This window comes from Chiloscyllium plagiosum, chromosome 36 (assembly GCF_004010195.1).
Source record: "Chiloscyllium plagiosum isolate BGI_BamShark_2017 chromosome 36, ASM401019v2, whole genome shotgun sequence".
Lineage (NCBI taxonomy): Eukaryota > Metazoa > Chordata > Chondrichthyes > Orectolobiformes > Hemiscylliidae > Chiloscyllium > Chiloscyllium plagiosum.
In genome coordinates this window covers 17,425,990-17,435,599 of record NC_057745.1, presented here as the reverse complement: position 1 = coordinate 17,435,599, position 9,610 = coordinate 17,425,990, and the positions used below count along the sequence as shown (strand labels likewise).

The window sequence follows — 9,610 nt, the reverse complement described above, 5'->3', positions numbered from 1 at the left end:
GTAGCACTGGGAGTAATCCAGATATTACTACCCTTGAGGACTTCTTTTTAAATTTATGCCCAACTCTCTGTAATCCCCCCTCAGAATCTCAACCTTTTCCCTTCCTATATCGTTGGTTCCAATGCGGACAATGACCTCTTGCTGAACCCTCTCCCCGGTGAGAACATTCTGCACCCTCTCTGAGACATCCTTGATCTTGGCACCTGGGAAACAACACACCATTCTGCTTTTTCTCTGCTGGCCACAGAAACGTCTGTCTGTACCTCTGACTACAGAATCCCCTAACACAATTGATCTCTTGGAAGCCGACATACCCCTCGTTGCATTAGAGCCAGTCTCAATACCAGAAACTTGGCTGTTCGTTCTACGTTCCCCTGAGAATCCATGACCCCCTACATTTTCCAAAACAGCATACCTGTTTGAAATGGGTACATCCACAAAAGACTCCTGCTCTAGTTGTCTACCTCTCTTACCCTTCCTGGAGTTAACCCATTTATGTCACTGTATCTGAGACTTTCCCCCCTGCCATCCATCACATACTGTTGCTGTTGCAAATTCCTCATCGCTTCTATCTGTCTCTCCAACTGATCCACTCGATCTGATAAGATTCGCATCCAACAGCATTTACGGTAGATATAATCTGCAGTAACCCTTAAACTCTCTTTAAACTCCCACATCTGACAAGAAGTACATATCACTGCAAAGGCCATTTTTCCTCCTTCACAATCTACAGACCCAGAAAATAACGCTGTCTTATTCCTCTACAAACACTGCCACAGGTTAAATTAATAGCTATGGCTATAATTTCAAGTTTAATCAAGAGATTTATCTCCAAAAACATATAATCAAGATAGAATCCACTGTACCCACTACTGCAGCCTTTCTCTAGGACAGACTTAAAACAACAATTAACTTATCTGATTCTGTGCTGTGAACTTCGCCCAACAGTTCCTCCAAGATTAGTTGTGAATTTCACTGTTTGTTAATTTTCCCAGATGCACTCCGATGTCCAGCGATACACAAATTCAAACAGCAAAGGCAGTAACTGTGCAGGTTCTCTCTCTCTCTCCTGCACTGACCTCACCATGTGCTTCCATTGTCTGCTCTTCTCCCTTTTAAAACTGCTGTTGTTTTGACTTTTAATGATTTTGAACTCATTCCCCAAATGCAGTCTGTTTTTGACCTGCACGCCATTAATGCAATTTTGAGAATGAAGTTTTCATCCCAAAAACTTATCTCAGTTTCTTTGTACATTCAACTCCCACTGTTGCTCATATTTCTGTTGGGATTCCTCCTCTCTCTGTTATTTTATGAAGGCAGGTGTGGATGAAACAAATGCACTGCAGTAATTCCCCAAATTGTCTTGATCGCATCATTCAAACCCACGACCACTTCCATCTAGAAAGACAAGGGCAGCAGATACATGGGAACACCACCACCTTCAGGTGTCCCTCCACGTCACTCACCAGCCTGACTTGGGAATAGATCACTGTTCCTTCAACCGTAGGTCAAAATCCTGGAATTCCCTCCCCAATAGCTTTGTGACTTTATCTACAATACATGGAGTGTGTTGGGTCAAGAAGGCAGCTCACCACCACCTTCTCAAGGGCAGATGGGCAATAAATACTGGTCCAGCCATTGATGCTCATGTCCCATGAGTGAATTTAAACAAGGTTCAGTTGCAGATGTGAATTTCCTTTCGCTAATTATATTGAGACAGCCAAGTGATGCAGTCATGCCCCTTAGGGAAGTAACCCTATTTACTTGGCCTGATGCCAGAGTATCCTTAATTGCCTGTGAAGTGACCTATCCTATTGTAACAGCAATAATTCAAGAATAAAGGATATGCGTCTTCTTTATCCATATTCCTATTCCAATCAAGAGTTGGGAAAAAATGCCAGCTTTTACATAATCAACCACTTTCTTCGAATGGATTTCTAAAAGGTCTATAAACCTGCATTCGCCTGTTCAGAATGTCCCATGAAAGCTGCCTTTGTAGATTGCTGTTCACTAAGGGGTAAGCATAGATTTGTGAGATTTGCTTGAAGATGATCTTCAGACTGTGTCTCGGTCCAACTCCATCAATTGCAATCAGGTCCAGCACCACAACCCTGCACAAATCATATTATCTATGCTGCTGCATAATCCACCATATTGCTGTCTTGAGAGCCCAAAATGTTAGAGTAGATGGTAAAAGAAATCTGCAGCTAAGCAACTCAGTAATACATTGATGATCAAGTCAAAGATCTAGATTTGAAATACATGTTCTGAAAGAGCAGATTAAATGGTAAATTGCTAGAGAGACTGGGAATACATGTGAAAAAATAGAGATTGCTGGAAAAACTCAGCAGGTCTGGCAGCACCTGTGGAGAGAAATAAGAGTTAATGTTTTGGATTGAGTGACCCTTCCTCAGAACTGAAAGTAAAAGATATAGCATATTACAGGATATACAGTGTCATTAGGGGTCTGTATCTCCTTATGCTGCATCGTGAGATGGTGTGATAGCTGGTACTGTTTGAATAGCTGGTTTGAATATCATTTATTACTGAGAGGGAGAGGCTTGAATGAGGCTGTGCTTTGAAAGGTAATCTTGCTGTCTAGAGAGCCCAAAGGTTGGCACAGATGGTGAAAGACAGCACCCACCTGCAGGAAAGCTCTCAACAATACAGTGATGATCAAGTAGAAGATCTAACTCAACCATGATGGATGCCAAATCTTCCATCTACGTTTTTTGGTAGAGACAAAGGTATGGTATGTTGCACAGTGTCCAGTATCATTTGAGGATTCTGTATGTCCTTATGTTGCATTCCCTGAATACCTCCTTGAGCAAACACTTGCAAAGCCATGTTATAAGATGAAGGTACTTTGTAACCTAAATCAGGCACATCCAGCGAGCACAACGGAACTCCCTAAACACCAGCTGCATCTACCAAGAATAGCTTTCAAATCCTAAGAGCTCAGGAAGCGGCAGTTGAACAGATAGTTTTGATTTGGAGAACTCCTCAATCTCCTCACTTTGATAGAAAGAGCTCCTCCCATTCAGTACAAGACCTGAGGGTGAAGCAATTGTTGGAAGTGATACTGTGATGGGGAAGAGGAGCTTAAAATTGACCAGAGAAACATTTTACAAAGAAGACTGATTGCCCTTGAGCAGGACTAGTGCCACTACACTTTGTACTGAGAATAATAAAGCAATTGATTGTATAATCAGAAATAGTAATCTGTTTTTCACTCAGTTAAAATCTCAGACCGCAATATTCTATAAAGAACACAGGGACTTAACTGTCCAATGTAATAAAGAACTGCATTTCAAAAAAGGATATTTGCTTATATCTGAACTGTCTACACTTACAGAACTCAATAAGTGTATAGCATGGCCCTCACTTTTCATAATATATTAGCAGATCTCCCATAAGGAAAGAAGCATTTTATTGAGCTTAATATTGGCTGACACTCATGGATATGACTGAGACAGCACTGAATTGTCAAAGATGCTATTCTCAAAACAAGAAGTTGAACTGAAAATTTATCTACTTGCTCATTGCATTCAGAAAGATCTCATTTCACCATTTGCAGAAAATTAAAAGAATGAATTCTTCTAGATTGCTAATAATTATTTGTCACTTATCCAGTACAACTAAAAACAAATGAACTCACTGCTATTTGAGGGATCCTCTTATTACAGATTAATTTTCACATTTACCTGCATGTGTAAAACCAACACTGCAATTCAAACGTACTTCATGACACATGTACCATGTTATTCAAAGTGTTTGAATGTGATAATATGAACAAATATTTTCTTTTTGAAATGTTTCTCTGCTGCTTTCAAATTTTGTAATTCTCAATGTTACCTTCTGTTTCTGTACACTTCCTTTCTCTCTTCTCAGAATGATTCTCAGGCATTTCTTTACATGCTGGAGTCGAGACCTTAGTGTTTACATTCAAATTCCTTTCCTCACATTTTTTCTATCACTCTGGAATTTATTCTTCTCACTGTCTGTTCTTGTTGCACATCTGAATGTTGCTTTCACACATGCTGTTTAGTTGATGCACTTATGTTTGCTCTATTATGTCTGTACAGAACTTAGCTCATATTATAGAATGGCAACTAACACGTAGTTGATGGATACTAAATTTGGGTTGGGGCAGGAGCTGGCGTAACTGCAGGAGAAGCTGCAGCTGGGTGGATGGAAGATGCAGGATGGGGTGAGGAGGGGTAAGGGGGGTGATAGTTCAGGCTGGTTATGTGATCCAGTGGGTTAGGATACTGACAGTGATTGACTATATTACCTCGTCCAATCTGGAGCTGAGAAGCATGCAGAGCTGGAGCAGGTCAGTAAATGAGAAGACCTTAGAAGCATTTGAAGGATGAGCTCAGCGAAAAAACCTGGCATCATCCCAAATTATTGATGATGCCTGGTACTACTAGAATAACCAGGAGTTAGTAGTCGAGCTGAACTCCAGGGAAGGCAATCTGAGATGTAGTTGAATTCATGACATGAGGTGACACATACATACACACAGACCCCACCCTCCAACTGGAATATTGCATGCAATTCTGGTCTCCCCACCACAGGAAGGGTTCAGAAAACACTTACAAGGACGTTGCCAGGGCTGGAGGGTTTGGGCTATAGGGAGACGCTGATTAAGCTGGAGCAATTCTCTCTGGACCTTCGGAGGCTGAGAGGTAACCTTTTAGAGGTTTATAAAATCATGAGGGGCATGGTAGGGTGAATAGACAAGGTCTTTTCTCCAAGGTAGAGGATTCCAAAATTAGAGGGCATAGATTTCAGGCGAGAGGGGAAAGGTTTAAAAGGAACCTAAGGAGCAACGTTTTCATGCAGAGACTGGTGCGTGTATGGAATGAGTTGCTACAGGAAGTGGTGGAGGCTGGTACAATTACAACATTTAAGAGGCATCTGGATGGGTAAATAAATAGGAAGGGTATATAGACATGGGGCCAAATGCTGGCAATGGGACTAGAGTAGAACATAGAACATAGAGTTTTACAGCACAGTACAGGCCCGTCAGCCCTTGATGTTGAGCCGACCTGTGAAAATAATCTGATGCCCATCCAACCTACACCGTTCCATGATTATCCATATGTATGTCCAATGCCAATTTAAATGCCCTTAACATCAGCGAGCCTACTACTGTTGCAAGCAGGCCGTTCCATGCCCCTACTACTCTCTGAGTAAAGAAATTACCCCGATATCTGTCCTAGATCTATCGGTCCTCAATTTAAAGCTATGTCCACTTGTGTTAGCCTTCACCATCTGAGATAAAAGGCTTTCACTGTCCACCCTATCTAACCCTCTGATTATCTTACACGTCTCAATTAAGTCACCTCTCAACATTTTTCTCTCCAATGAAAACAACCTCAGTTCCCTCAGCCTTTCCTCATAAGACCTTTCTTCCATACCCAGCCAAAGCTTCCACATCCTTCCTATAATGTGGTGACCAGAACTGCACGCAATACTCCAGGTGCAGCCTTACCAGTGTCTTATACAGCTGAAGCATGACCTCTGGCTCTGAAACTCAATCCCCCTACCAGTAAACACCAACACACCATATGCTTCCTTAACAACCCTATCAATCTGGGTGGCAACTTCCAGGGATTTATGCACCTGGACACCAGGATCTCTCTGTTCATCTACACTATCAAGAATTTTACCGTTAGCCCAGTACTCTACATTCTTGTTATTTCTTCTGAAGTGAACTACCTCACACTTTTCCACATTAAACTCCATTTGCCACTTCTCAGCCCAGTTCTGCATCTTATCTATGTCCCTCTGTAACCCACAACATCCTTTGGCACTATCCACAACTGTGCCTACCTTAGTGTCATCCACATATTTACTTCTACGCCCACATCCATTTGTAAAAATGACAAACAGCAGTGGCCCCAAAACAGATCCTTGCAGAACACCACTGGTAACTGAGCTCCAGGATGAACATTTCCCATCAACCACCACCCTCTGTCTTCTTTCAGCTTACCAATTTCTGATCCAAATCGCTAAATCACCTTCAATCCCGAAACTCCATATTTTGTGCAATAGTCTACCACGTGAAACCTTATCAAATGCCTTACTGAAGTCCATATACACCACACCAACTGCTTTACCTTCATCCACCTGTTTTGTCACCTTCTCGAGGAACTCAGTAAGGTTAGTGAGGCACGACCCACCTTTCACAAAACCATGTTGACTATCCTTAATCAAGTTATTCCTTTCCAGATAATTATAAATCCTATCTCTTTATAACCTTTTCCAATACCTTACCCACAACCAAAGTAAGGCTCACTGGCCTATAATTACAAGAGTCGTCCCGACTCCCCTTCTTAAACAAGGAATGAACATTTGCTATCCCCCAATCTTCTGGCACTATTCCTGTCAACAATGATGACATAAAGATCAAAGCCAAAGGCTCTGCAATCTCCTCCCTGTCTTTCCAGAGAATCAGAGGATAAATCCCATCCAGCCCAGGGGTCTTATCTATTTTCAGATGTTCCAAAATTGCTAAAACCTCCTCTTTGTCAACCGCAATCTCATCTACGGAACAGGAGATTCGACGTTTCAGGCACAGGCCCTTCTTCAGGAATGCCCGAAACGTGCCCGAAACGTCGAATCTCCTGTTCCCTGGATGCTACCTGACCTGCTGTGCTGTTCCAGCAATAAAGTTTCAACTTTGATCTCCAGCATCTGCAGACCTCACTTTCTCCGCAATCTCATCTAATCTAATAGCCTGTATCTACATATTCTCACATAATATTGCCCTTTTCCAATGTGAATACTGACGAAAAGTATTCATTAAGTGCTTTTTCTATGTCCTCAGATTCCACACACAACTTCCCACTACTGTCTTTGATTGGCCCTAATCTTACTGTAGTCATTCTTTTATTCCTGAAATACCTATAAAAGGCCTTAGGGTTTTCCTTGATCCTATCTGTCAACAACTTCTTTTGTACCCTCTTGGCTCTCTTTAGATCTTTTCTGGCTAACTTATAACTCTCAAGCCCCCTAACTGAGCCTTCACACCTCATCCTCATACAAGCCTTCTTCTTTCTCTTGACAAGAACTTCAACTTCTTTAGTAAACCATAGCTCCCTCTCTTGACAACTATCTCCATGCCTGACAGGTATATGCTTATCAAGGACTCACAATAGCTGTTCCTTGCATAAGCTCCACATTCCGAGTGTGTCTATCCCCTGCAGTTTCCTTCCCCATCTGACGCATCCTAATGCCTTTTCCCCACTTATAACTCTTGCCCTGTGGTGTGTATACCTATCCCTGCCTATTGTTATCGTAAACATAACTGAATGGTGGTCACTATCACCAGAATGCTCACCTACCTCCAAATCTAACACCTGGCCGGGTTCATTCCCCAGTACCAAATCCAATATGGCATTGCTCCTTGTTGACCTGTCTACATAGTGTGTCAGAAAACCCTCCTGCACACATTGAACAAAAACTTACCCATCTAAACTACTTGAACTAAAGTATTTCCAGTCAATATTGGGGAAGTTCCAACAACAACTACCCTGTTACTCTTGCTCCTAGTAAGAATCATCTTTACTATCCTTTCCTCTACATCCCTGGAACAATTCGGAGGCTTCTCCTTTCCTGTTTCTAAGGTCAGCCCAAGCTACCTCAGTGGATGGGTTCTCAAATATTATCTCAGCTGCTGTATTACTACCCATGATCAACAATGCCACAACCCCCCTTAACCATCTTCTCTGTTCTTACTGAAGAGGTTAGGATATAATTAGGTTAGGATATCTAGTCAGCATGGACGAGTTGTACTGAAGGTCTGTCTCTATGCTGTATAGCTCTATGACCCTAACTAGTTTATTATGTAGAGCGATGCCAACAACATGAGTTCAATTCCTGCACACACTCTCCTTCGCAGCCTATCCTCTTGCCTGAGATATGGTGATCCTCAGGTAAAACCACCACCAGTTGTCTCTCTGTAATGCAGGAGCAGCTCTACTGTTGAATAGAACTATGGTGACTTTATTAATAAGGTATTTTAGAGTGTGGAGTAGTAACATATAATCATCCAATCTTTTTGAGTTACCAACTGTAAGAAATATGGGTTTTTATATATGTTTCCTTGTATTATGAATTTCAGATAATAGTACTTTATAAATACATGGGCTTTTAGGTAGGCTTGCTGCTATGTGAATAACTGTGATAATTACATTAGATATTAGGGATAGCACAGTGTAAGAGTCCAGACAATTATAGGAACAAAACGTGGGGTGTTACAACAGTTCAGTAAGACCTGAGGGGCATCGATAAGATAAACAGACAAGGTCTTTTTTCTGGGGCAGGGGAGTCCAGAACTAGAGGGCATAGGTTCAGGGCGAGAGGGGAAAGATATAAAAGGGACCGGAGGGGTAACATTTTCAAGCAGAGATTGGTGTGTGTATGGAATCAGCTGCCAGAGGAAGTGGTAGAGGCTGATACAATTACAGCATTTAAAAGGCATTTGGATGGGTATATGAACAGGAAGGGTTTAGGGGGATATGGACCAAGTGCTGGCAAATGGGACTAAATTAGGTGAGAATAGACGAGTTGGACCAAAGGGTCTGTCTCTGTGCTGTACATCTCTATGACTCCATGACTGAATGGAAATTAAAATAGATTGAATCTGTTTGCTAACTCTATGGTTTAACAGTAAGAGGCAGGAAGACTTTAAGTAGTTACTTTGAGTGCCTTCTTTTGATTGGAACTTGTGCCAAAGAACAATTTAGATTCCAGTTCATCTATATGTCTTAGACATTGCCACTTGTAGTCCAGGATGTAGTTTCGTGCATCACTGGCCAATTGATATAATTGTTAATGGAGTATCAAATATATTAATTGTGCTCTGAATGATGTGAGCCAATTGCTTTTACCAAATATAATAGGAAAAATCCTGGATGAAAGAACTAGAGATGGATAGAAAGGGCTCTCCAAAACGGTGCAGTACGCAGATGCATAGATTTCAAATTTCACAGAAGAAACATTGGAATCACTCAGGCTGTAAGCCTGACAAGAAATGTACAATGTGAACATCAAGAATATGTTTGTATTGAGCATAACTGATTAAATTGTACTGAGGCACATCAGAGTGAAACATGGCATCTTGAGAAAACATTAACTTCTATTGCATTTTCTGTTATTTTCAATGTGAAATGAATTGTGCTCAGCTGTATACCTGACATAGAACATATACTGTAATACGTAATGGAAACTATTGCAATTGTATTGAGGCACCAAAGAATGGAACATGCTACATGGGGACAAATTGAATCTCATTGCTCTCCCTATAATTTTCAAGTCAAAATTCTTTTTGCATTGTGCGTCTACAAGTTTTAAAGTATAACATTTATTTTTGGAAAGAAAAAGACAGAAAGAGAAAGAAAGAAACAAGTCTGACTGGACCAGAACTAGTGTTGGTTTGTGTCCAAGCTTTTCTGTAGAGTAAAGGCCTGTGTTACACTAACTATTCCACGTTGTTAAGTATTGCTTTGGCACTTAATACATTCTGGTATTTTTACACCAAAATCCCTGACTCCAATTTTTTGACTTAGCAAGGACCTTAGTAAACATTGAAGTAACC

The 9,610-nt window shown here is 41.2% G+C and overlaps 1 protein-coding gene across 1 annotated transcript in view; it reads right to left on the bottom strand.

Moving 5' to 3' along the window:
- Window positions 1-3,915, bottom strand: part of LOC122541005 (SHC-transforming protein 1-like) — a 142,298-nt gene extending 138,383 nt beyond the window's left edge. Inside the window, exon 1 of the mRNA XM_043677433.1 lies at window positions 3,856-3,915. The gene's annotated coding sequence lies outside the window, so the exon portion shown is untranslated. The remainder of the gene's footprint in view (window positions 1-3,855) is intronic.
- Between the last annotated feature and the right edge of the window lie 5,695 nt (window positions 3,916-9,610).